Raw genomic sequence first — 13,282 nt, 5'->3', positions numbered from 1 at the left:
GGGCTGCGGCTATTTATTTTCCTGACAGTTGCACCTGTGTGAAGAAACAAAAGCCAGTAAACTGAGCAAGGGCCATAAGCAGCATTCTTAAAAAAATATATTTTTATTGATTTCGGAGAGGAAGGGAGAGGAGAGAGAGGTAGAAACATCAATGATGAGCGAGAATCATTGACCGGCTGCCTCCTGCACGCCCCCATATGCCCCCCCCACTGGGGATCAAGCTGAGCTTGCAACCCCGGGCATGTGCCCTGACTGGGAATCGAACCTCCTTGTTCATAGGTCAACAGTCAACCACTGAGCCATGCTGGCCGGGCTAAGCTGCATAGTTTAAAGTTGATTTAAAATAGAAGTCTTTGTTCAAACTGTCGCCTCTTTCTCTCTCTTTCTTACATACACAAACATACGCCTTCAACAGTGAGGAATTTTTTTAGAGAGCTATATCTCAGCTGAGCTTTTTGTGATGACTTTTATTAATTATTGAATAATTTGATAAATAATTCATGATGCTCCTGCTGGCGAAGGCATCATCAAACACTCGTGAGCACAAGTCAGCCATCCCATGGTCTTCCTGAAGCTGGAATAAACCCTGACTGTGTTTCCACGTATGTGAATGTGTGTGTACATGCCCGTGTGTGTTTCTGTGTGCGCCTGAGTATGTGCCAGTGAGTGCAAACCTGTGTATGTTTGCCGGCGTATGTTTGTGAACCGGTATGCAAGTGATTGTACCTTGAGTGTATGCTGAGCAGCGTGTGTGAGCATATGAGCGGAGGTATATATCTGGGTAAGAATGAGTGGAAAAGGAATTTCTCTGGTGACTTTATATTTTGCAAGTTGTTATAATTTCTTTGGTCTCTGGTGGTGGGAGCAGTAGTTCTTTCTTCATTATTTGTATAGATCACTCTTAATAAAAAGCATCCAGATTTCAGAGAGAGAAAATTGAAATACAAAATATGCCTGTACTGGGGAGCAGTGAGGAGCAGGGCAGGGAGGATGGGAAAAGATAAAGAACATCACTTCCACCTGATTGTTCTTATTCCCCAAGCTGGACTTCTTAGGCCTTGGTCCATAATGTTACGGAGCCAAACGATTAAAGGATACGAAAGAGAAGGAGAAAGAGAAGCTCCTTTGAAAAGGAAGACAAACCAGGGGGGGGGGGGGGGGGGGGGGGGGGGAACGGGGGACCTGAAGATGGGAGGGAGATGACTGTGTTTGGCCGGGGAGGGGGCAATTTGCATACCTTGTGTCCTGTGGTTGTTAGTTACTTAATGATGTTTCTGGGCTTCTGTCTATAAAATCTTCATAATAAATCCCTGCCCGATGACCACTGGGGGTCTTGTTAGAGCTTTGAAGAGAGGTGAATGCTATGTGCCCAGGGTACCCAGAGCATCATGGGAGTGGAAAGAACAATTCCTGTTCCCCGACCCGGCCTCTGTCTCTGCCACTTGCTGGCTGTGCAGTGGGGATGGGGAAGTTGTAATCTCAGTTACTGAGGAAGAAGCATTAACAGCACCAACTCTGAGAGTGTGGATGTGTCCGCTTCTCCATTTACTTCTGTCACTTTTTGATTCGTGCATTTTGAAGCTATATTGTGCTGACACATTTATGATTATTTTGTCTTTCTGTTGAATAGACCCCTTTATCATTATGCAATCTTTCTTTCTCCCTAACAAAGGCTTTGTTCTAAAGTCAACTTTGTCTAATTTTAAGACAATCACATGTCAACCTTCCTTTGGTTAGCATTCACGTGGCCATCTGTTCCCACCCCTTTTACTTTTAACCTCTCTATGTCTTTACAACTAAAGGGTGTCTTGTGTAGGTACCATATAGTGGGGTCTTCAATTGGCGTGTCCAATCCATCCTATATAATAAAAGCCTAATATGCTAAGTGTCCAACCATTCGACCAGTTGCTATGACGCGCACTAACCATCAGGGGGCAGACGCTCCGACTGGTAGGTTAGCTTGCTGCTGGGGTCCGGATGATTGGGATTGGGTGAGATGGGCTGGACATGCCCTGGAGCCCTCCCACGGCCCCTCCCTGGCCCCAATCATGCATCGTTGGGGTCAGCCCAATCCCCACCAGCCAGGCCGAGGGACCCCACTGGTGCAAGAATCCGTGCACCAGGCCTCTAATTTACATATAATTATTGTTATGGTTGGGTGTAATCTGTGGCTTCCTCCCCTTTGCCAAGTCCATACCTGAGTTCCCAGTCTCCCTGATGACCAAGTCCACTTGGATTATGACATGGATTCTCCATTTGGCTACCCCGAATGGCCAAGTCCCCCCAATAACCAATTAATTACCTACTTTAACAGGCTTGGTGACTGCCACCATCTTGGGCTGCCTCCCCAGTTCTTTTCCTCCCACTGCCCTCTCAGCCTTTATTAAAGACAGGATTGCGTGGAAACATCACGACTGTGACTCTTGCTGAGGTTGGTGAAGTCTATGCAGAGTCCGAAGTTGAAGTCCCCCCACAGAGAGCATGGTGTTCCAGTTACTGTGGCGGCAAATCAAAGCGTGGCGGCATCAATCAGCCCTTTGTTCTGCTCCTGGATTCTGTGGGTCTGGAGTTTAGGAAGGGCTCAGTTGGGCTGCAGTCATCTGAAGGCTTGACCGAGGCTGGAGCATCCATGTCTGAGGTAGGTCGCACCACTGGCCAGGTGCCTTGGTTTCTCTCTATAGGGGCCCCTCCACAAAGTTGCTTGATGACAAGGCAGTCGGCTTCCTCCAGAGTGAGCCGTCCAAGAGGCAATATGGGAACACCAATACATTTTATAACCTGGCCTTAGAAGTCACACACCCCCACTTCCACCATATTCTATGGGTGACACAGGCTGGCCATGGCTCAGGGGAGGAGGAGACGATGCAGTGCACCAGTACCAGGAGGCAGTAGTCATGGGGGCCATCTTGGAGTCTGGCTTCCATAGGTGACATCCCAAGGAGGAAGCAGGTCCCCCAGGTGACAATGGAATTGGGGACCAAAGAGAACTTGGGTATCCCTCTCTAGGTTCCATATTTGGAGGTGTTAAGGTGCCAGCCATTCTTACCCACATTGTGGGTGCCACAGCAGTGCACATGAAATAAGACTGAGGTCTGAAGCCAGCTGCAGCTGTGGCGGGCGGTTCCTGGGCACGCTGCAGAATCCCACTAGAGTACCAGCCACATTTCAATGTCCTGCCTGGCGCTCACTTGGCATACACACAGGGCAGCTCAGACATGCAGAAGGGTTAACAATGCCCACCGACAGGGGATGGGAGTCAGTGGATACAAGCCTCGGCCCTCCCTTCCCTTCCAGGAAACAATTGTGAGGCTCACTCTATGCAGCTTCTTAGGGTCCCCAGTGGATATGGGCCTCTGTTGCCCACAGCAGCTCAATAAAGCACTCATATCGCCTTTCCCTCCTCGCCTGTCTCCCTTTCCTGTTCCCTCCCCTCCCGAGTAGACTCCCTTCACCCAACTCCTTGCCTCCGACTCTATACTAAGGCAGTTGGCTGCACCTTGGACTCTCTGGGGACCTCCCTTTCTCTTTTCATTCTCTGCTGGTTCTGTTAGTCAGCAGACCCTGAGCACTTGATCTGAGCCAGGCACTGGGACGAAGGTAAACCAGACATGATCTCAGCCCTGAAAGACCTTAGCCTCTCGCGTGCCAATCCTAGACAGGCGCTGACGTCAGAGCAGTGATGAGGGCAGGGACCCCGTGTCCCAGGAGGTGACAGGAGCCCAGAAGAGGGGGCTTTAAATCAGACAGGGCGCTAGGAAGTCTTGTCAGATCGTCGATGCCTGAGCTGAGAGGTACAAAGGATGAACAGTCGTTAAAAACAAAGGGAAAAGTCGAGACAAAGCCAGGGGTAAGATTGGCTCGGGCCAAGGGGAAGCACCTGAGAGAAATAAAAGGAAGCAACGCGGTCAAGGAACTGCTGCTATGGCTCCTTTCAGTTCTTTGACACGTCCAGAGCTTTCCCGGGTGCCTAGCCCTCACGTGGATTATTTCATGGAATCCTCACAATGACTGTGCAATAGGCATAAACATCCCCGTTTATAGACGAGAAGACGGAGGTGAGATTTAAGTCCATTCCCTGTGGTTACGCAGCTAATAGGTGGCAGGAATATAATTCAAGCAGAGGTCACTCAGGTTCCAGACCCCAAGGTCCTAACCCCAGGAATGCCCTTGCTTCTATTGCCAGTAGCGCATGTGCAGAGTGAGGGGGGTGGAGGGGGGAGTTTGGGACAGAAGGCAAGGGCTCCATCACACGAACAATGAACTCCGAGAATTTAAATGAGGGGGTGACAAACTTACACTTGGGATTTTCCAAAGATAATTTGGGGTATTGTTAAAACATTCCCTTTCTAGTGCCAGAGTATGAAAGAAAGGTTCTTGTCCACACTGGGCACAGCGGGGTCAAGGGCAAGCAGTGTCCCCATGAAGCTGGAGGGGGGATGGCAGCAGTGATGAACATGCCCCCCCACCCCCCGCACCCCCAAGCAATGGAGACTTTCTCCAGCGAGGCTCAGCAGTCCTCTCCCTTAAGAACTGTCCTCTGGTACTAACTTCCCAGGGCCTGAGAGTTTTATTAAGGAAAGCGACATTTTCTGTCAGGTTTATCCCTCTTGGGAAGCCTAATAAACATCGTCTAATGAGCAAGGAGGGCCTCTGGGATGCAATGATATTCACGATGACTATTTTTGACTCACCCCGCTCTTTTCCAGAACAATCTTAATGAAGTGGAAGATGCCAGTGGCTCTAAAAGAATTTACTAACTGCCTCTTAAAGTAACTCTGATTAATAGCAGAGGCACAAAAATGTTGCCACAGCCAGGGCACATGACATATTACAAATGACCATCTGTTTTTTTTTTTTTTTTTTTGCAAATTATATAACTGATAATTTTTTATTGCTACAGATTTACATAAATGTTTGAGGCACAATAAACTATAAATTACAGTACAGAAGTTCTCTTTAGGGAGAAGACACTAAACAACAGGGCCATGATTAACCCTTGAGTATTTGGCCAAGACACAGCTATAAGTTTTGCTGGAAAGATATTCCATGAGTTTTTAACTGCTTCTTCATACACTTATGGAACATCACCCAGGACATTTGCTTGAAGATACACCCAGTTTTTATAGTTTGAAAGGGTGAATTATGGAGAAAATAGAAAATGTGAATTAAAGGTAATATTGACTTTATTTTTTTTAACTTTAAAAATGTATTTAAATCATTTCTTATTTTTCAATTACAGTTGACAATACAATATTATATTAGTTTCAGGTGTACATCCCACTGATTAGACATTATATAACTTACTAAATAATTATCCCAATAAATCTTATACCCATCTGATACCATATATAGTTACTAGAATATTATTGACTATGTTCTTTATAGTACTTTACATCCCATCACTATTCTGTAACGACCAATTTGTATTCTTAATTCCTTCACCTTTTCCCCCATCCCTTCAACACTCCTCCCATCTGGCAACCATCAAAATGTTCTCTGTATCTATGAGTCTGTTTCTGTTCTGCTTGTTCATCTATTTTGTTTTTTAGATTCAATTGTTGATAGATATGTATTTATTGCCATTTTATTCATATTTTTTATCTTTTTTTTCTTCTTCAAGAAGACCTTTTAACATTTCATGTAATATTGGTTTGGTGGTAATGAACTCCTTTACCTTTTTCTTACCTGGGGAGCTCTTTATATGGCCTTCAATTCTAAATTATAGCTTTGCTGGGTAGAGTAATCTTGGTTGTAGGTCCTTGCTTTTCATCACTTTGAATATTTCTTGCCAATCCCTTCCAGCCTGCAAAATTCCTGCTGAGAAATCAGTTGGCAGTATTATGAGAGCTCCCTTGTAGGTAGCTAACTGCTTTCCGCTTGCTGCTTTTAAGATTCTATCTTTGTTTTTAACCTTTTGCACTTTAATTATGATGTGTCTTGGTATGAGCCTCTTTGGGTTCGTCTTGTTTGGGACTCTGCACTTCCTGGACTTGTATGTCTATTTCCTTCACCAGTTTTCTGTCATTATTCTTTCAAATAGGTTTTTAATTTTTTACTCTGTCTCTTGTCCTTCCAGCATCCTCATAATGCAAATGTTGGTATACTTGAAGTTGTTCCAGAGACTCCTTACACTACCCTCATCTTTTGGGGATTCTTTTTTCTTTTTGCTGTTCTGATTGGGTGTTTTTTTGCTTCCTTATATTCCAAATTGCTAATTTGATTCTTGCTTCATCTCCTCTACTGTTGATTCCCTATTCTTCATTTCAGTTAGTGTATCCTTCATTTCTGGTTCTTTTTCATGTCCTTTCTATGCTGTTGAAGTTCTCACTAAGTTCATAGAGCATCCTTATAGCCAGTGTTTTGAACTCTGCATCTAGTAGATTATCTCCATTTTGTTTAGGTTTTTTTTCTGGAGTTTTGTTCCATTCTTTCATTTTGGCAGCCTCCCTGTGTTTGTTTCTATGTGTTAGGTAGAGCTGCTACATCTTCTGGGGTTGGTAGAGTGGAATTATGTAGTAAGTGTACTGTTGGTCCAGTGGCACAGCCTCTCCAATCACCCAAGCTGGACACTCCAGGTTCACCCCCCATCCTGTGTGGACTGTTGTAGTTGATCCTTGATTGATGTTGGCAAGTCAATGGGAGGGATTTACCCCCAGACCTATGGGCTGTAAGGATTGACTGCGACCATCACGGAGGATCAGCTGTGCAGGAGCCCACCCCACAGAGCAGTGAGGCTCTGGTACCTGTTGAATCCACCCCTTGAGTATGTAGCTTTTGGAGGTGCTTTTGGGTGGTGCTTTAATATGGTCTGAAGCTGTCCACCAGGTGCTCTGGCTCTGGGACCTCCTGGGAATTGCAGACCAAAGCCAGCTGCCACCTGTGTTCTGCCCAGAGACACGTAGCATGAGTTAAAAAGAAATCTGCTGATAGCTGCTATTTGTGCTGGGCTTGGAGGTGCCCAGGAGAGGCCAACCTGTGAACCAAGGCCAGCTGCTGCTAGTGCTGAGCCTGGGGCCACTTAGCAAGAGGTATGGGGTACGCCAAGGCCAGATGCTACTTGTTTGAGAGATTTTAGGAAGGTCTGAAGCATAAGCCAAGACAGACCATTCGTATTGTTGCTATTTTTAAGTAATGTTTATTAGAATCCCTTGGTGCGTAATAAATTTAATTTACAGCCGCTTGCAGCCCGACTTACACATGGCCTCCTGTGGCATAGCTCATTAACACACTCAGGGAAGAAATCAGTTTTCTCTCTAATTCTCCCATTCCATTTCTTCTTTCTAATGAGGCCAGATTGTGAAACTCTTCAGGAGAGAACTCCTCCATTGTCTCCAGTAAAAATCGTCTTAAACACTCAAAATTTTTAATTATCGCAGTGGCACACAACACAGATTTATGTTAGATAGCTCAGGGCAGAGCTGGATAAAGGAACAGTGACTCATCCATGCTCATGTGAGTAAGTACAAGCCGTTGGAAGGGAGGACAAAGAGGAGGAGGTCTGGAGAGGCCTGTGGGTACCAAGAACATTCCATTTGGAGATTTGGATGCCTTTAAACAAATCCAATGATTATTTGTTGGCCCCTCTAGAGAGCAGTAGCAGAGCTCTGGGCTAGGAGACCAGAAACCTGGGGTCTCATCCCACTTCTGAGCTTGATCAGAAGATCTCCGAGGGCCTTTCAAGCTCGTAGCAGTCTGAGTCTTTCCATTTCTTGACCTAAGGACCAAATTGAAAGACCGAACATCTCAATCCAACTATCTATATATATATAAAAGCCAAGCGACCAGATGACAAAATGACTGGAATGACCAAAAAGACTGGTCGCTATGACGAGCACTGTGGTGGCCAACCAGCCCGATCGGCCCTCCCACGGCCCCTCCCCCCAGCCAGCCTGACCCCTGACCAGCACCCCCTATAGGGAGCGGGGCCGCCGGCCAACCTCCCACATTCCCTCCCGCCACATCAGACCCGTGTATGAATTTGTGCACCGGGCCTCTAGTCATATAGAACAGGAGTCAGCAAATGAGTTCTGGAAAGAGCCAGATGGTAAATATTTTAGCCTTTGCTGGCCAAGAGGCAACATTGAGGATATTATATAGATAGTTACCTAATAAGAGAGATCACATTTCCATGAATTATGATTGGTGAAATTAAAAGTATAATAAAGTACTATAATTTGTAATATAGGTCTACTAAAGAGAAGAATGGAATTCCTTTTTATGGAATAGCAGCATTTTGTTTAAAAGGGGTTCAGAGTTAGTGTTCCTTATGATTAAACTAATTGAAAATATTCATCTGTAACAACCATGCTTAGCTCATGGGTTTTACGAAAACAGGTGGTGGCCTGGACTTGGCCTGCAGGCCACAGTTTGCCAACAACAGGCATAGAATAGTATCTAAGAGTGTGAGCTCTGTAGTCAAACTGCCTGGGCTCAAGTCCTGGCTATACCATGATTAGCTGGGACGTTAGGTAACCTCTTGTATCAGCTCTCGACTGTCACAGTGATGTTGCAAAACTTCAGTGGTATGCTGAGAACTATTTACTTACCCCATAAATCTGCAAGACAACCTTGACCTGGGCCAGGCTCTGCCGATCTGGGTGAGCTTGCTCATGTACCTGCAGTCAGTTGCAGATTGGCTAAGCAGCGTTGCTGATCTTGGCTGGGCTTGCCCACAGGCCTGAGGTTCGGCTGGCTGTCGGTTGATCTAGGGTGGCCTCAGCTGGGATGACTCCATCATCTTGACTCTTTTCCAGGTCTTTCACTTCTGGTAGGCTGGCCAACATATGTTTTTCACGTGGCCATGTGCAGAGAAGCAAAAGCCAGGCAAACCCAGTTACATAGCGCTCGCCAAGCTTACACTTGCATCATACTCTCCAACATCCCATTGTCCAAAGCAAGGCCCAACGGGCCCAGAATCAGAATGGGAAAGAAGAACCAAGTCATGTGGCAAAGGGGGCGGGTGCAGTAAGGGGCACAACTGGAACCATTGATGCAGGCTCCCCACTTTCTGCCTGTTTTCTTATCTAGAAAATGGTGTCAGGAATAGTAGCTACCTTATAAGGCTGCCATGAGGACTTGAGGAGTTAATACTGTAATAGCTTCAGAACAGAGCCTGGCGCTGTTCTGTAAACACCCAAGAAATGTTAGTCATGCCCATTGCCTGGTTTACCCACCCTGGGTACCAGCATCTGAATTGTAATAGCCTGGTAGAATCTATTCATTCTGAGTAAGGAGCTAAAGATAAAACGACCTGGAGAGAATTATTTCCTCTGGGGACTCTTGTAAAGCGTTCTCTATTCTCAGATAGGGGTGGGCCATGGATGACAGAGCCGGACTGGTGGTGTCTGGTCTCAGCCTCCTGCTCCGCCCATTAGCGAAGTGCAGAGAGGCTGAGAGGACGGATCTGGCCTTCCAGGGAGAAGTGCCTGTGTATTCTTGGTTATCTGGTCCCAGAGCATCTGCACGGGCTGGCTGCCTCGTGTTTAGAGCCCTCTTTCCCATGCTCTCAAAGCTCAGTGTCTTCACAGGTTGGCTGTATGAAGGTCTTGCATCCCTCCCAACAGTCTGCCCAGCCAGATGCTGCCAGGGGTCACTGTGCCCCTGCCCCTCTGACCTGAGCTCCGCGAGGCTGTTCTCTGTTCTGTTCATCACGGTTGTACCAACAGGATGGGGTAAATGTCTCTTTCTGTTTGGAGTAAGACCCCCAAAAGGGCACCCCTTATTGGGGGGAAAGGGATACCTTTGATTTTCTTACATAACACTACCTCTGGGGTTGCTGCTTCTTGTTCAATATCTCGTGGGTTACATACACACCACATTTAAGAAATCCAACATGTGAAACTCCATAGTGCAAATCATCAGAAGATGTGAGAGACATTGCTAGTTGTCTACCAATATCACTATCTCTCCGATTCATCAGCGATGACAACTGATTTCAAGCTGGGCACATGGCTGCCCCGAATAAGAAGGTTGTTTCACAGCTTCCCTTGCGACTAGGTGTGGTCATGTGATTATGCCCAGGTCCATAGGATGTCAGCATTCGATACTTGTGGAAAGTGCTCCTAAAGGGAGGATTGTACCCTTCCTTCTCTCTTCCTTGTTGCTGCTGGATGGAATGTGGGTGTGAGAGCTGGAGTCTGAGCAGCCATCTTGGACCATGAGCTGAAAAGAAACGAATATGTTGAGGAGGGCAGATCAATAAGCTAGAAAAAGCCTGGGCCCTGCTCTGTGGAATACCACACTAGCCCCAAACTTCCTTTTACCAGAAAGAAATTATTATTATGTTTAGGCCTCTCCCAACTACTGATCATGCCTGGCACTTCATGGTATTTTAGAATTGACAAAACCTATTCCCATTTATGTTCTCTTGTGATTTTTCCAGGCAAAGAAAGTAATGTTATTATTCCCATTTTACAGATGAGGAGATGGAGGCTTGAGGAGTTTAAATGATGGCCCAAAATTATGTAACTAGGTAAAAGCTACTATTCAAACGTAGCCGATGTGGCTCTAAGTCCAGGTTCTGAGCCACGACTGGGATATGAGCTGGGATTTGAAGGATGACTAGGCCTTAGCCGGGAAGACAGAGGGAAAACATTCCAGGCAGAGAAAACTGTGTGTGCAAAGGCAGGGAGGAGTCAGCAGCAAATGTGTGCAGAAAACCACAGTCTGGTTCCTCTAAACCAGGAAGGACAATTGTGCCAAGACGCTGAAAACACTGGGTACTTCCTGCAAGTCTGCAGCCTGTGCTTCCGTCTATCACAGCTCTTCCCCGAATGTCTATCATTATCTCCTCCCGTTCCGTCTCCCCGACCAGCCCCGGAGCTCCCGAGGGAAGCAGGCAGTTCTGGTTCCCTGTGCTCACGTCTGGTACATAGTCTGCATTCTACACACGTTTGTCGAGTGCATAATAAGCATGGGTTTCCTCAGCCACATTTCAGGAGCCATCAGACCAAACTTATCCTTCTACACGGTACTCTGAGATAGGCGTGCTTTTGAAAAGTTATAACAACAGCTTAGTGCTGGGCACGTCCGGCGTTAGCAAGGGATCTCCAAGCTCCCGGATCTTCTGACATTTCTGACTAAAGTAAATGGCCAAATCCTCATTCCCTGAAAAATCCACAAAACGCAAAGACAGACAGGTTTCCAGGCAGAAGTCATTCCGCGAAAATCCTAGTGTAAACAAGAAAAAATGTAGTTCAACAAGTTCTTGCTGTGATAAAAAGTCACCCAAATATTTCATCATAAGGCAAGACGTGAAATGTAAAACTCTGTAAACTGTCTCTCTTTCCGTTCATTCATTCAACAAATGACCAGGCCCAGCACAGGTCAAGCGCCACTCTAGGCTCTGGAATACGATGGTCTCTTCGTTGGGGATCTCCCAAAAGCAGAGCATGAGACAAGGACCCACACAGGTGATCTATTTGGGAGGTGAGCCCAGAGGAGGAGGGAGGAGCCAGTTAAGACTGTGTTAAGGAGCCAGTTCCCGCTCTGGACCAATGAGCCTCAGTCCACTAGAGACCCGCAAAGAACTGTAAAGAATTCACCTCAGAACTGTCTTCCAGCCTGGCTGGTGTGGCTCAGTGTTTGAGCATTGACCTATGAGCCAGGAGGTCATGGTTCAATTTCTGGTCAGGGCACATGCCCAGGTTGCAGGCTTGATCCCCAGTAGGGGGTGTGCAGGAGGCAGCCAATCAATGATTCTCTCTCATTGTTGATCTCTCTCTCTCTCTCTCTCTCTCTCTCTCTCTCTCTCTCTCCTCTCCTCTCCTTTCCTCCCAGAAATCAATAAAAATATATTTTTTTTAAAAAAGAACTGTCCTTCAAGAAGAGAGGCTGGGGCATGTGTCCACAAACCCGCCCCATTGTTCAGGGTGCTCTGGAGGCCTCAAGCCCCTGCACTCCTGGCTTTTGCTTGCCAGGTGGGCTTCCTCACCTCTCAGGCAGCAGAGGGGAGAGAGGCTGTAGCCTGGTAGGGAGGCCACCGGAGGAGGATCCCAGCGTGGGGAGGAACTGTCCATCATGGCTGTGCTGAAACCAGAGCTGAACTGAGGGGATGCCTGGCCGGACACACCAAGTGCCTGCTCCCCACCATGCAGAGAGGGGCCCGAGCCCCGCCCTCATGGAGTTCACAGTCTAGTGAGAGAGCCACATACCAACCAAAGGAAACAAGTAAAAAGTCTTAGAAAGTAATAAGTACTAGGGAGAGAAATTAAACAAAGCAAGGAGGATGGGGAGAGCCTGCAGGTGTGGGCTAACATTTTCAATAGGTTGGTCAAGGTGAATCTCGTTTAAAAAGTGGCATGTGAACAAAGACTTGAAATGGGTGAGGGAGTCCGGCCGGCATGGCTCAGTGGCTGAGTGTCAACCCATGGCCTAGGAGTTCATGGTTCGATTCCTAGTCGGGGCACATACCTGGGTTGCAGACTTGATCCCCGATGTGGGGCGTGTGGGAGGTGGCTGATCGATGATTCTAGTCATTGATGTTTCATCTCTCTCTCCCTCTCCCTTTCTCTTTGAAGTCAATAAAAATATTTATATTTTTTAAAGAAATAGGTGAGGGAATGGGCCCTGCTGATATTGAGGGGAGGGCATTCAGGCAGAGGGAACAGCCAGGCCGAGTCCCTATGTCAGGTATGAGACTGAAAGTTTACAAAATAGCAAGGAGGCCGGAGGAGGGAGAAATAGGAGATTCTGAGAAGGTAAGTTTCAGAAAGTGAGGGGGCCCTTCCCCACTTGGCTGTGCAGTCACTTCCAACTACTTACAGAGCTCCGATTAGATGCTGGGCACTGCCAGGTGCCTGAACTCAGTGGATGGGTTTCGTGTGGCCTGTGGTGTGAAGGCACTGGGCTCCAAGCTGTACGTGCACCGTGTCCAGTATTCTCCGCAGCCCAGCAAGTGGCAACCAGCACCCTTGTATTGCAGTCGGGGAAACTGAGGCTCAGAGAGGTTAAGGGAAATTCCCAGATTCGACTCAGATTCAAGCGCCACCACAATCAGAGTTCTTTCCACCAAGTCCATGCCCTGGCACCTCCCTGACTGCACACATCTTAACAATTACAGTCCAGAGAGCTGTGTAAGATCGAGAGAAAGGGACAGGGATGACTCTATAGCAGTGGTCGGCAAACCGCGGCTCACGAGCCACATGCGGCTCTTTGGTCCCTTGAGTGTGGCTCTTCCACAAAATACCACGTGCGGGTGCGCTCGTACAGTGCGATTGAAACTTTGTGGCCCTTGCGCAGAAGTCGGTTTTCGGCCTGGGCGAGTCTATTTTGAAGAAGTGGT

Source organism: Myotis brandtii, unplaced genomic scaffold (assembly GCF_000412655.1).
Source record: "Myotis brandtii unplaced genomic scaffold, ASM41265v1 scaffold535, whole genome shotgun sequence".
Taxonomy (NCBI): Eukaryota; Metazoa; Chordata; class Mammalia; order Chiroptera; family Vespertilionidae; genus Myotis; species Myotis brandtii.
The sequence above is the reverse complement of the archived record's forward strand: the minus strand, read 5'-3'. Positions refer to the sequence as shown.